The sequence below is a fragment of the Oncorhynchus tshawytscha genome, linkage group LG17, assembly GCF_018296145.1.
Source record: "Oncorhynchus tshawytscha isolate Ot180627B linkage group LG17, Otsh_v2.0, whole genome shotgun sequence".
In the NCBI taxonomy this organism is placed as follows: domain Eukaryota; kingdom Metazoa; phylum Chordata; class Actinopteri; order Salmoniformes; family Salmonidae; genus Oncorhynchus; species Oncorhynchus tshawytscha.
In genome coordinates, this window is record NC_056445.1 from 10673346 (window position 1) to 10688819 (window position 15474).

At 43.2% G+C, this 15474-nt stretch overlaps 1 pseudogene; it reads left to right on the plus strand.

Moving 5' to 3' along the window:
* The first annotated feature begins 442 nt into the window (after nt 1–442).
* Nucleotides 443–13236, plus strand: LOC112216851 (annotated as a pseudogene).
* Nucleotides 13237–15474: the final 2238 nt, after the last annotated feature.

Below are 15474 nucleotides of genomic sequence, written 5' to 3' on the forward strand. Positions count from 1 at the left end.
ATCTGCAACTATAATGTAGCTACTATTTTAGCCTAGCAGTTTGAGAGGCCAGCATACAACCGGAGGGTTGCCAGTCCTGGGTCTGACGGGAGCTGATAACTGGATTGTTGACGGTATCAAATCATAGAGGCTTTTACCTGCCGTTGTGCCCTTGAGCAAGGCACTTAAACCCCCACAGCAGCTCCCCGGCTGCCCAGTGTGTCTTTTGGAGGGGTTGGGTTAAAAGAGGATGTCAAATTTCCGTTGGAGCTTGTGTGCAATTGACCAGTAAAGTGATCTTACTCATACACATCTATCGAAAAACTACATTACAATATTTTTTTGAGCAGCGGCCTTATCTTGGGAAATGCAGTCCTATTTGGAAAATTCAAGCAGCATTTGAGAGCGTTTGGAATCTGGAAGACTACAAGTCCCAATAATACACAGCGCAGTCGCAGACTGGTGGGAATGGCTTATTTCAATGGTCTCTATGGGACGTTGAATGACTTTTAACAGAGCTGGTGGACAGCTGTTCCATTAGTTTATCTCTCTAGAAAGGTGTCAATTTAGCTTGAACATGGAGGCCCTAATCCCCGTTATAAACAAGCTTCAAGATGTCTTCAATACGGTGGGAGCAGACATATTACAGCTGCCGCAGATAGCAGTCGTTGGAACCCAGGTAAAACCCTTCCCCTTCGTAGCTTTCAAAATAGGGCTATGCTGCTAGTCTCTTCACATGACACTGAAAGATAGCTAGCTACATACATTGTTGTCTATCCAGCTATTTTGTGTTCGAGGTTTTCATTATGTTCGGCAAAACATCAGGATTGCTGAAAATGGGCTATTGAACTTGAGTGAGCGTGGTGCAGTTAAAAATAAACCTCTTTCTGTCTCTGTTTGTGCATGAGCCAGTTGTGTGGCTATTATTGGTGTGCATGTGTTGGTGGACAGCTGGAATGTTCCATTTGACCCGGGCAAAGCCTGCTTTTTGTCAGCAATTATGAAGAACTCTCTGTCAATAACTGTAGGACAACCTTATGTGCCATATTATTTGGTAACACTGCTGTTCTCAGATCTGTCCTTATGTGAAAGCTGTTAACCCAACTCCATGATGTGACATACTGTGATGTCTGTCTCCAGATCAGTGGGAAGAGCTCTGTGTTGGAGAGCCTGTTTGGCAAGGACATGCTGCCCCGTGGGACAGGTGTAGTGATCCGCCGGCCACTCATCCTACAGCTAGTCCACGTGGATCCTGGAGATGGTAGGAAAATGATAGATGAGAATGGTATGTAGGCCTACCTGGGATGGAATGCCATAATATGTGACCACACTGACCACTAACCGTGTGTGTGTGTGTGTGTGTGTGTGTGTGTGTGTGTGTGTGTGTGTGTGTGTGTGTGTGTGTGTGTGTGTGTGTGTGTGTGTGTGTGTGTGTGTGTGTGTGTGTGTGTGTGTGTGTGTGTGTGTGTGTGTGTGATTCCTCATTCTGCTCTTTGGGTATTTTCAGACCACTTTGTGTCATTGTTTCTGACCTGCCACTCATGTTGTTATTTCTGACTCAGCGTTTTGCACCCCTTCACACCAATTGTACCAGCCTATTTCAGCAAGTCGTGAAGATCACACGCTTGCCACTGTGTCATGTTAAACCCAGAGAGAGCTGTTTTGGAAATAGGAGCTGAAACGTTCTCTATCTCTTTGACTGCCGACCCCACAATGTGGACACACACTCAGCTATGTAAAGGTCTTGTCTGGTGTTTTCTGTTTTCCTATACATTCCTCCCTTGACAGTTATTAGGGACCTGTAGACCAGACCGTCCACACCTGAACAAGTAGTCTATCTAGGGTTATTCCTTCAATGATTGTGATCTTATTAATATAGTATTCTAATTATATGGTCGTAATCCTGTGTGGCTCAGTTGGTAGAGCATTGTACTTGCAAAGCCAAGAGTTGTGGGTTTCGATTCACACTGGGGCCACCCATATGTTAAATGTGTATACCACATGACTGCAAGTTGCTATGGATAATTTCTGCTAAATGGCATGTATGATACATTATATTATTGATACATCTCCCATATTCCATTACCCCATTTTCACCTGACCAAAATAAGGTATCTAAACCGTGTGTTATTGTATTCCACAGGCGTGGAAGGAGATGAATGGGGCAAGTTCTTACACACCAAAAACAAGGTATGACTTATCTCAAACATTGATACGTGTTGCTACTCATGACATTCTGTTTTCTGTGCTGTTGATTGAAGAAAATCTACATTAACAAAGCTGGTCTTTTCAGATCTACACAGACGTCAGTGAAGTCAGGCGGGAAATCGGAAATGAAACGGAAAGAATTTCAGGTACTGACAAGGTAAGACGATCACCGTGTAATTATTTAGGACTTTATAAATTGATCTCCTTCACATCATACATCCCTAACAATTTTAACAAGGCTAGTCATTGTTTGTCATTGTATTTCCTATAGGGGATCAGTGATGAGCCTATTCACCTGAAGATCTTCTCTCCTAATGTGGTGAACCTCACTCTGGTGGATCTACCCGGCATCACCAAGGTAACAGTGACTAGAGATGGAGATGAACTAGACACTAAATGTCTGCTCTGCATAGGAGAAGCTAGTAGCCTAGCAGACATGCAGGGCAACTGAAACCTTGGCTGAAGCGTGATACACTAGAAAGTCTCAGTTGTCAGTCACTCCTGTGTTTCATTTTCATCCAGTGTTTGGGCAGCCACTTATCTCTCTCTGCGACTGGTAAAAGTGTATGGTGTGCACAGTATGTTGTGTTGGACTCATTTCTGTAGTCTGTTGTCGTGCACAGGCAGGAGGACACTGGTGGTGGTGACCAAGCTGGACTTGATGGACGCTGGTACTGATGCTATGGACGTCCTAATGGGCCGGGCCATCCCTGTCAAACTGGGCCTCATCGGAGTGGTCAACAGGTCTGGCGTTATACTCTACTGTAGCACGTTACACTCACTCCCAATAGTAGCCTCTACTCTACCTTACATACAATGAACATCAGCTGAAATCTGTCTTGTGTTATTGTGAAGCCAACATGTCTCTGTTTCACGCAGGAGTCAGTTGGACATCAACAATAAGAAGTCGGAGAGCGATGCCATCCGAGATGAACATGCTTTCCTGCAGAAGAAGTATCCCTCTCTCGCTAATCGAAATGGAACCAAATATCTGGCCAGGACTCTGAACAGGTGAGAATGTTATTGTTTCCTCCATAGGTCAGTTGGGTATTACATAAGCAATGGTAGTGGCAACTACAGTAGTGACTTGTAACCACACTTGCCAGTCAAGGTTCTTAGCTCTGGTCGGCCAAACAACCTATGAATCACAAAGTGCAATCTACTTTAACTAATGAAACTTTGAGATCTCGGATATTGTGCCCATAGGATTGCAACTACTAGCATGGAGTTCTGTAATAGGAATTTCAAGGTGAACAAAAGAGAATGGCAGTCACTGGTAAAGTCAATCAAAAATCAATCTGATTTATCACAAGTTGCAGCAGGAAGACCCCTCCAGCACAGAAAATGTCTAACTGGTCATTGCTGAGAAGGCCTTTCTTACGGTGCATTTGGAAAATATTCAGACCCCTTGACTTTTTCCACATTTTGTTACGTTACAGCGTTATTCGAAAATTGATTAAATTGTTTTTCCCCCTCATCAATCAACACACAATACCCAAGTGGTGTAAAGTATTTTAGTAAAAATACTTTAAAGTACTTACTTAAGTCGTTTTTTTGTGGTATCTGTACTTTACTTTACTATTTTATATTTTTGCCAACTTTTACTTAACTACATTCCTAAGGAAAAGAATGTACTTTTTACTCCATACACCCAAAAGTACTCGTTACATTTTGACAGGAAAATGGTCCAATTTATGCACTTATCAAGAGAACGTCCCTGGTCATCTCTACAGCCTCTGATCTGACGGACTCACTAAACACACATGCTTTGTTTGTAAATGATGTCTGAGTGTTGGAGTGTGCCCCTGGCTATCCGTCAATAAAAATAAAATGGTGCTGTCTGCTTTGCTTAATATAAGGAATTAGAAATGGTTTATGCTTTTACTTTTGATACTTAAGTACATTTGAGCAATTCCATTTACTTTTGATACTTACGTATATTTAAAACCAAATACTTTTAGACTTTTACTCAAGTAGTATTTTACTGGGTGACTTTCACTTCTACTTGAATCCTTTTCTATTAAGGTATCTTTACTCAAGTATGACAATTGAGTACTTCCCCCCCCCACAGCAATACCCCATAATGACAAAGCAAAAACAGTTTTAGACATTGTTTGCGAATTTATAAAAAAAAAAAAATGTTTAACAAATATTACATTTACATAAGTATTCATATTGTGTTGTTGAAGTACCTTTGGCAGAGATTACAGCCTCAAGGCTTCTTGGGTATGATGCTACAAGCTTGGCACACCTGTATTTGTGAAGTTTCTCCCATTTTTCTCTGCAGATCCTCTGAAGCTCTGTCAGGTTGGATGGGGTGCGTCGCTGCCCAACTTTTCAGGTCTCCAGAGTTTGAGCGGGTTCGAGTTTGAGCGGGTTCAAGTCCAGGATCTGGCTGGGCCAGTGAAGGATATTTCAGAGACTTGTCCCGAAGCCATTCCTGCGTTGTCTTGGCTGTGTGCTTAGGGTCGTTGTCCTGTTGGAAGGTGAACCTTTGCCCCAGTCTGAGGTTCGGCGTGCTCTGGAGCAGGTTTTCATCAATGATCTCTCTCTACTTTGCTCCGTTCATCTTTCCCTCGATCCTGACTAGTCTCCCAGTCCCTGCTGCTGAAAGACATCCCCACAGCATGATGCTTCCACCACCATGCTTCACTGTAGGGATGGTGCCAGGCTTCCTCCAGAGTTCAATCTTGGTTTCATCAGACCAGAAAATCTTGTTTCTCATGGTCTTAGTCTTTAGTTGCCTTTTGGCAAAATCCAAGCAGGCTGTCGTGCCTTTTACTGAGGAGTGGCTTCTGTCTGGCGACTCTACCATAAAGTCCTGATTGGTGGAGTGCAGCAGAGATGGGAGAACCTTTTCATAAGGACAACCATCTCCACAGAGGAACTCTGGAGCTCTGTCAGAGTTACCACCGGGTTCTTGTTCACCTCCCTGACCAAGGCACTTCTCCCCTTATTGCTCAGATTGGTGGAGGCCATTGGAGGTCATTGTGTTCTTGAGGGCCTTCAATGTTGCAGACATTTTTTGGTACCTTTCCCCCAGATCTGTGCCTCAACACAATCCTGTCTTTGAGCTCTACGGACAATTCCTTTGACCTCTTTGCTTGGTTTTTGCTCTGACATGCACTGTCAACTGTGAGACCTTTATATATACAGGTGTGTGCCTTTCCAAATAATTTCTAATCAATTTAATTCACCACAGGTGGATTCCAATCAAGTTGTAGAAACATCTCAAGGAGGATCAATGGAAACCGGATGCGCCGGTCAATTTCGAGTCTGAATACTTATGTAAATAAGGTATTTCTTTATTTAAAAAAATATATAATTGGCAAAAAATATATAACCTGTTTTTGCTTTGTCATTATGGGATATTGTGTGTAGATTGATGGTGGAAAAAACCATCCATTTTAGAATAAGGCTGTATGTAACATAACAAAATGTGGAAAAAGTCAAGGGGTCTGAATACTTTCTCAATGCACTGTATATCCTAATCAGCTGACAACTGTTCTGTAAACACCAGCCAAGAGGCTTGTAGGAAGTCAAAACAAAACGCCAGTGACTTTGTCAGCTACTACAGAATCACAGTGTTCACGGACCATACTACAATAATCTGTGTGTTCTTGTACCTCCAGTCTGGCGTCAATCACTCAGCAGATAGTTTAATCCATAACATACTGCATCGAGTCTAGTGACCTTCAACCCGAGTGTCACAAACAGAACACTGGATATCATGTGTATTACAGAAAGGTAAGTGTCACACTTAACTGAACATGAACTTTATTCATTAGAAATATTCCCATTACAGTTACCTACTGTATCTAATGAAACTTCAAGGTCTCAGATACTGTGCCCATAGAATTACAACTACTAGATTGGAATTCCCATTCAAGTCCCATTCAAATCAATGTTCTATGATTCTAATTCTCCTGTCCCTGCTAGGTTACTGATGCACCACATCAGAGACTGTCTACCGGAGCTGAAGACGCATATCAACGTGCTGGCGGCCCAGTACCAGTCTCTGTTAAGCAGCTACGGCCAGCCCGTTGAGGACCAGCATGCCACCCTGCTGCAGCTCATCACCAAGTTCGCTGCGGAGTACTGCCACACCATCGAGGGCACGGCCAAGTTCATTGAGACGGCCGAGCTGTGAGTAGTAGTACCCTCTCTATTCCACAAGGAGGTGCCAATGTGTGGGCAAAATGCCTGTGAAAACCCAGAGATGCACTTCATGTAGTATTACCTGAGATTTGAATGTTGGCACTATTCCTTTGATTCATAGTAGTACATCATGTTTGTCACAACATGTCAACTTCATCTATCCTCTTGTTTTGCAGATGCGGTGGTGCTAGAATCTGTTACATATTTCACAAGACTTTTGGGCGAACTTTAGAGTCAGTGGATCCCCTAGGAGGACTCGACACTATAGATATCCTGACTGCCATCAGGAACGCCACTGTGAGTAGAAGTACTGAGAGTTTCTTCTTCTCTCCTTCTAACAGTATTTACTAAAGAGTGGGCATACCTTCAACCTGGAGAACGGATAAATAATCATCTGTCTTTCTCTTAATGCTACTTTGTCTGAACAACACATGGTACATGTCTGTCTCTAATTTTTCTCGCTCTCTCCCTCTTTCTGTCTCTCTCTAGGGCCCTCGTCCGTCTCTGTTTGTCCCCGAGGTGTCGTTTGAGCTGCTGGTGAAGAAGCAGGTGAAGAGACTGGAGGATCCCAGCCTGCGCTGTGTAGAGCTGGTCCATGAGGAGATGCAGAGGATCATCCAACACTGCAGCACACAGGTAGACACACACACCAACACACTGTCATGTATAACTAACCCAGTTCTTCTCAAATACTGGGGCACGCCCCCCTGGGGGGGCTCGGAGCGATGCCAGGGGGGGCGCGTGTGACCCCGGGGAACAAGCTTTTTTTTGCCGCAGGGAGTAGGGTTTTTTTGCACCGAACAAGAGCACACAGCACAGAGCAGGAGATATGAAGTGCAGATAACAAACCCATAACAGACACCATGGAAAAAGATTTAACAGGGATGAAAAGAAAGGCGGAGAGAGACGGAGATAATGAGACAAACGGAAGTCTCCCGAAAGCTAAGACGAGGAAATATGATGAAGCGTATGTAGCGCTTGGCTTCACTGTGACTACGGTGGGAGACGAGGAAATATGAGGAAGCGTATGTAGCGCTTGGCTTCACTGTGACTATGGTGGGAGACGAGGAAATATGAGGAAGCGTATGTAGCGCTTGGCTTCACTGTGACTACGGTGGGAGACGAGGAGGTTTGATGAAGCGTATGTAGCGCTTGGCTTCACTGTGACTACGGTGGGAGACGAGGAGATATGACGAAGCGTATGTAGCGCTTGGCTTCACTGTGATTACGGTGGGAGACGAGGAAAGACCGGTATGTTTACTGTGTCTATAAATGTTGGCAGCGGACAGCATGAAGCCAAATAAATGAAGGCATCACTTAAAGACATTACACCCCAATCACGCTGATAAGCCGCTTGAGTTTTTTCCGCGAAAACGTGCTGAATATTGCCAACAATCATCCCGCTTTGTGAATGCTACTTCAGTAAACCAGCGAGCACTGTTAGCATCATATAAGGTGGCGTACCAAATTGCTCAGTGCAAAAAAAAAACACTATAGCAGAGGAGCTGATACTGCCTGCAGCATTAGACATGGTCTCTGTCATGCTGGAGGATGCAAGTGCTGCAAAAATTAAAAACTATCCCTCTGTCCAATAACACTGTCGCCAGACGTATAAATGACATTGCTAACGGTCTTAAAGAACAGCTGGTAGATAAACTCAAAGACAAACGCTTTGCCTTACAGTTCGATGAAGCAACTGACAGCAACAAAGACTGTTTGTTTATCGCTTATGTACGTTTTGACATGACAAACTCCCTGTGTGAGGATCTACTTTTTTGTATAAATATGTCAGAGACAGAGCCACAGCTGAAGAGCTATTCAAAATGCTGGACTGCTTCCTGACTGAGAATGGGCTAAAGTGGGAACACTACATTGGTGTTTGCAGTGATGGTGCACGGACCATGGCAGGGATGAGAAAAGGACTTCGGTCACTCGTCAAGAAGGCCTCACCTAATGCTGAGTGGACACACTGTGTTATACACTGGCATCAAGGCACCTTTCCTCTGAATTAAGTGAGGTTATGACTGACATTGTAGGTGTAGTCAATTTTATAAAGACCAGACCACTAAAAACAAGAGTCTTCTCTGCTATCTATGAGGAGATGGGAGCTGAACATCAAGCTGTGCTGTTTCACAGTGAAGCAAGGTGGCTGTCACAAGGAAAAGTCTTGTCCCGAGTTTTTGAGCTCAGAGAGCAGATAAGAATGTTTTCGGAGCAGGAGCACAAGTATGGCCTCGCAGAAACATTTTGTGATGAGAACTTCCTGGCAAAACTGGCCTACCTGAGTGACATATTTGGAAAGCTAAATTAACTAAATCTACAGCTTCAAGGGAAAGATAAACAACTCCCTCAGGTCACAGACAAGATCAGCTCTTTGACTCGAAAGCTTGCAATGTGGGGCAGGCGACTTGATGAAGGAAATACTGATTCATTTGAGAACCTGTGTGAATTTGTTGACACTACTGACTATGATGCCACCTAAGTGATCCCACATATTAAGGAGCATATTTCATCACTGATGAGATTCTTTAAAAAGTACTTCCCTGAAAACAGTTCCCAATATGACTGGGTGAGAGATCCTTTCAATGCACCAGCTCCAACTGGTTTCAGCTCTGCAGAGGAGGACCAGTTCATTGATATGACGTCTGACTCCACATTGAGACTGAGGTTCACATCACAGACACTGAGTGAATTCTGGCTGAGTGTAGAGAGGCAGTATCCACTCTTAGGGCAGAGGGCCATGGGCATTCTTCTTCCTTTTGCAACATCTTATCTTTGTGAGACTGGCTTCTCTGCTGTAGCTGCACTGAAGACCAAGTACAGGTCCCAGCTAAACATTGAGCAGGAGCTGAGAGTTGCAGTATCATGCTTCGAACCTCGCTTCAAAAAGCTGTGCTCTGTAAAATGTGCTCATTGTAGCCATTAATCCTGACTTCCTCATTTTGATTTAAAAAATCAGCACAAATTGTTTTATTAATTTTTGTTTTATAGGCCAAAGTGTTTCATATATTGTGCTCCTGAGTTAATGTTGCTGATCAATTTGAATGTATTATTATTTATTGATTATATTTTATTTTTCAGTATCAAATGGTCAAAAAATAATTACAGTTTAAATTAAGAATTGAATGTTCTTTTTTTAAATTTCAGACAAATTGATGCACTTTAAGTATTTTCTGTTACAGACTAAAAAACCATGTTAATAAAGTTATTCTTTGTTGTAAATTGATCTATATTTCTTTATTTTTTGATTTTTTGTTTTCTTTAATGTTAATAAGGATACAATGTTATGCAGAGGTGTACTTATAACAATTATATAGACAAATGATACTATTTACAGTCGCGGCGGCGAGTTGGGGGGCGCAAAATGTTTACTTCTTCCTAGGGGGGGCATAACAGAAAATAATTGAGAAGCACTGAACTAACCCAAAAACCTAACCAGAACTCTAAACCTAGCCCTAGCTCCTAACCCTAAAACTAACCCTAATTCTCTAACCTTAACCCTAAACCCCCTAGGAAGAGCATTTAAAATGGCCCTAGATTTTGTTTGTTTACTATTCTTGTGGGGAATTCTAGTCCCCACATGTATAGATAAACACGTCTATGCACACACACACACACCTGATGCCTGTGTGTTTTCCATAGGAGTTGTTGAGATTTCCAAAGCTCCATGATGCCATAGTAGAAGTGGTCACCTCTCTGCTCAGGAAAAGGCTGCCTATCACCAATGAGATGGTAAATTCAGGTTCAATCGGTGTAATCTGCACGTGGATTATTTGTATGCCAACTGCATCAGGTTATTGTATCACATCACATACAACTCTCCTGTTCCAGGTGCATAATCTGGTGGCCATTGAGCTGGCCTACATCAACACCAAACACCCTGACTTTGCTTGATGCCTGTGGGGTCATGAACAACAACATAGAGGTGACAACCTTTTCTGTTGACATGAATTCTGTAGGATAGTAGTTGGGATGTAAAAATAACATGATGATGTATGCCATTTAGCAGACGCTTTAAGCCAAAGCGACTTAGTCATGCGTGTTTACATTTTACATATGGGTGGTACCGGGAATCAACTGAGCAACAGAGGACATTGTGTGTTGTAAAAGGGATGCAACTCTCTTCCGTGCTGTCTGTGTCCTGTAGGAGTCGAGGAGAAACCGAATGAGAGAGCTGCCCACTGCAGTCCCTAGGGATAAGGTAACTAACTACGGTAACCACCATACTCTGAATCTCTTCTATAATACTCCAAACAAAATGGCTCCCAAGCTCAATCTCTCCAGCTCTCTTTAATCGCAATATAATACCAATTGTCCCTGGTCTTTTCTTCTTTACCTCTCCTGACTTCACAAGTCCCTTCTCATTCCTCCTCTCTTCTCTTCCTTTTAGTCAGTAGTTAATGGTCCAGTCGGCCAGCTTCCCATTCCTACTGAGCCCCCTGCCTCTGTGGACACGGAGGGTGCCAAGGTGGGGCATGAGATGGGCATGCTCCGTGCTTCCTGCTGTGCCCTACTCAGTCTGCTCCCCAGTCCTCATGCCCTCTCTTAACAATGTCCTCTCTGCCTTCTCCCTCTCTGTGCGTTTGAGTTTGGCTCTGAATTAAATAGATTGGTTTGCATTGTGATTCTGCAAAGCACCTTGAGGCACAAGTTGCTGTAAAAAAAAATGGCTTTACATCTGATTGTTTGTGTGTGTGTGTGTGTGTGTGTGTGTGTGTGTGTAACCTCAGGCTCCCGGAGCAGGGCCCCAGGGGGACCAGGAGGGGACAGGGAACTGGAGAGGCATGCTGAAGAAAGGGGACGAGGGGGCCCCCACCTCTGGCCCCTCCAGCCCTCATAAGGGTCTTGCTGTCAACCTGCTGGATGTGGTGAGCGAATAATAAAGTTATTCAATTTCAAAATGCTGTGTGGTGCTCTTCAGTGATTGGCTGATGCTGTTGCTCCTCCCGCAGCCTGTTTCCGTTGCCAGGAAGTAGTCTTCTCGGGAGCAGCGTGACTGTGAGGTCATCGAGAGACTCATCAAGTCCTACTTTCTCATCGTTCGGAAAAACATCCAAGACAGGTGCTTTCTGACGCTGTCCCTTTCTCTTTGGGAAAGAGGATACCTAGTCAGTTGCACAACTGAATGCATTGAACCCAACCCCTCTAAATCAGAGAGGTGCTGGGGGGGCTGCCTTAATCGACGTCCACAGTACCCAGGGAGCAGTTGTTGTTGGGGTTAACTGGCTTGTTCAAGGACAGAGCTGCAGATTCTTTTCACCTTGCCGGCTCAGGGATTCGGTTAAAGGCCCAACGCTCTTAACTGCTAGGCTACCTGCCACCCTTTGTATTTCTGTGCAGTGTTGAAGTCTAGAGGTATTTGCTCCCATTAGGCCAGCAGCTCAGATTTCTCTCTCTCCCTCCCTCTTCCGTACAATAGCGTGCCCACAGCAGTGATGCACTTCCTGGTGAACCATGTGAAGGACAGTCTGCAGAGTGAGCTGGTGGGTCAGCTCTATAAGTCTGGTCTTCTCAACGACCTCCTCACTGAGTCTGAGGACATGGCCCAGAGACGCAAGGAGGCTGCAGACATGCTAGAGGTTGGTACCTTAACCATGAATAGAGAGGATTGACACACATCCAAACATTGGTACAGGAAGTAGATTTTTTAAAAAGCAACCACTAAAGGTAGAATTATTCACAACAAGCTTCATAGTCAAGTGTATCTCATTGTGTGTCCACAGGCTCTGCAGAAGGCCTGTCAGGTCATTGCTGAGATCAGAGAGACTCATCTATGGTAAGGAGGAGAACTCCACTGAAGTCAATCTGTAATCTACTCATCATGTCTGGAAGACTTGGGATTTGCCAATATTAAAGTGCACTGTTGCGGTTCATGGAAGTGTGTTGATACATGGTACTGGCTCACAGCTATGTTACATGCATATCATCGCTCACCTGTGTAAGAAACCGATACCTCATTAAGACATATCTGTACTGTGTAGTTATAACCAAGAATGTTTGAAGGCCAAACTTGTCCTATCTTCAGCTGTCCGTGTGTAACACAACAGGGAGAGATTGATGGTTCTTTCTGTAGCCTAAATCAAAGCTGAAACTCAAACCTCAGTTTCAAACCGTCTCCAGTTCCTGTAAATTTGATACTCCCATCCCACATTGTTTATGAAAATGTATAACACTCCAAAATATACTGTAACCCTGAATATCTTTATTTGTTAAATGTTTAAAAGTTCTAATGTCAAAAGCACTGGTGCCGCTTACTATGTCATTTTATGTCTACCATGTGCGGGCAATATGTGGTGCATCCCTCACGTGAAAAAAACACAGGAATTTCACATCTCATGTGATTTTTATCTGAAGTTAATGTCATAACATGTGACAACCTACGAAGTGACGTGATAACAGGAAACTACACGTGACCATGTGACAACGTCAGCACGTGTGAAAACATGATCTCATGTTAAATACATGTGACAACATGGGGATGCAAAATGTGAACGTGATACCATGAACATTTTAGCATGTGAAAACCCAAGTGTCAAATGTCATTGAGAATATTTTTGCTTTAAAAAGCATTATTGACAGTGAAATGAAACAGTTCCAGTTTGCGCCAGAGATTTTTACTGCTAAGTGAAAGTGTTAACATTAAAGGACAGTATGCTGATTACTTGGGAATCAACCTCGCCTGGGATTTGAACTCACAACTTCTTGGTTGATAATGAACTGAAGTTTGTGCTGCGCCACCAGGTCTGTGGACCTATGGGAGATTGACTATGCATACACGGAGTATACCAAACATTCGGAACACCTTCCTAATATTGAGTTGCAGCCCCCCCCTTTGCCCTCAGAACAGTCTCAATTCTTCAGGGCATGGACTTAGTGATGCTGGCCCATGTTGACTCCAATGCTCCCCACAGTTGTGTCAAGTTGGCTGGATGTCCTTTGGGTGGTGAACCATTCTTGATACACACAGGTGTGGAACCCAGCAGGGTTGCAGTTCTTGACTCAAACTGGTGCGCCTGGCACCTTCTACCATACCTTGTTCAAAGGAACTTAACTATTTCCTCTTGCCCAATCACCCTCTGAAGGGCACTCATACACAAGCCATGTCTCAATTGTCTCAAGGCTTAACTCCTTCGTTAACCTGTCTCCTCCTCTTCATCTACACTGGTTGAAGTGGATTTAACAAGAAACATCAATAAGGGATCATATCTTTCACCTGGTCAGTCTATGTCATGGAAAGAGCAGGTGTTCTTAATGTTTTGAAAACTCAGTGTATATTGGCACGAAAAATGTGTTGCACTTTGCCTATTTGTTGAACAACTTGAAGGTGTTATTTCTAATAAAATGACAGTATGCTGCTGTATTCTGATTTCAATTACTGTAAAAAAATGTATTGTGTAATTTTGTACCGTGACCACACCTGAAATGCCCTGCTTCACTACTATGTCTATGAGCCTGAAAGAGCCATGGTGACCGATTTTATTGGCAAGAATACATTTCTGGATCTTTGCTAAACTCTGCCCAGAATGAAGTCATTAATTGTCCAATTATCACAACCAACATAACATCAATGTAAATCATGCAGTGCTCAAGGACATTTGGTATTGAGCATACTTGAATGCTTAGGGGATTTGAACTTGGAACCTCTTGGTTGAGTGCATCAATGTTTCTGCAGTTCCACCACATCTGTACTTATGGATTGGAATATCTATTAACACACTCAAAGAATAAGGCTGTGGTTAGGGAACAGTGTTGTTCCATGGGGTACAAAAAAACTCAATGTAAACTTCACAGGTACACATATGATCTCACATGGTACAGTTTGGTACCTTGCAGGTATAATGGGACATTTTTCCCACCCAAAATTTTGAATATAAGGTACAATCATTGTGCTTTGATAGATGGGAGAATTTCATTGTAGGGGTCACTTGCATATTTGGGTTGCATGGTCAAATATATATATATATATATATGTATTTGTGGCAACCATCAGTAGAAGTTTAAATGTTTGATGGTTATGCCACGTCAAGTTGAGCACCTCTAACATTGTCTGCCCTGCAAACTTTGTAAGAGAATGTGTAATGACCTGCACTGTAAAGAGGTTAGTGTGCATTTTGTTGCCAGAATTTGCTGTGAATTTGTCATGTCTTATCTGAAAACCATTTGTCAGTAAGTTATTGTAAGATTCACAATAACTAACTGGCAAAATGTTGTCAGTAGCCTACAGGCAACTTGCTTTCACTAGCAATACATGCTAGTAACCCACTGTGTCTTCACTGACTTCCTGTTGACAACATGACAATCACTTGCTGATTGGCAGCATACTGTAGCAGTGGCAGAATATTGCAGGCATGGCTTTCAACTAGCTCTTTTTGGTCTCCCATGAGAGGGAATGTAGTCCCAGTTCATGTGGTCTGTTGTATTCTGTTCATAAACACTGAGTTTATACACTGTCACTTATCCAGTCTTATTAAAAGCTAACATGAGTGCATGTGATGCCAAAGAGACATACAATATTTCATTTTTAGCTAGTCAGAATGTCATTGTAATACCCACTTTCCTGCCAGACCACCAGGTCAGTGAGTGTGACAGATTAGCTACAGTAAGTTACTGTGAATCTTACAATAACCCATCTGCAGCTAGCTGACAGTAAGTTATTGACAATGTAACTTTCTATGAACCAGCTGCCATTATGCTACTGGAAAGGCACAGTAACTTCTTAACAGCGCAGCTCTTGACTGTCAGCTGTTCTTACAGAGACTGCAGAACTGAAAGTGTCAAGAGGGGCTCAACCATCATCAACACAATGATAAATCACTGAAACTGGTACAACATTTCCACTGACGGTTGGCACAAATACATCAAATTGCCCAACATATGATGAGCCCCCGCCAGCACATTGCCCTACCTACATTTCAAACCGCAGTAATGATTGAATATATTGGCAAAATCATATTTGTATTTTATTTGTACCCCTTATTTGTGGTATCCAACAGTATTGTCCCATCGCTGCAACTCCCGTACGGACTCGGCAGAGGCAAAGGTTGAGAGCCCTCCAAAACACAATCCAGCCTCTGGGCGCTTAACCCGGACGCCAGCCGCACCAATGTGTCAGAGGAAACACCATGCACT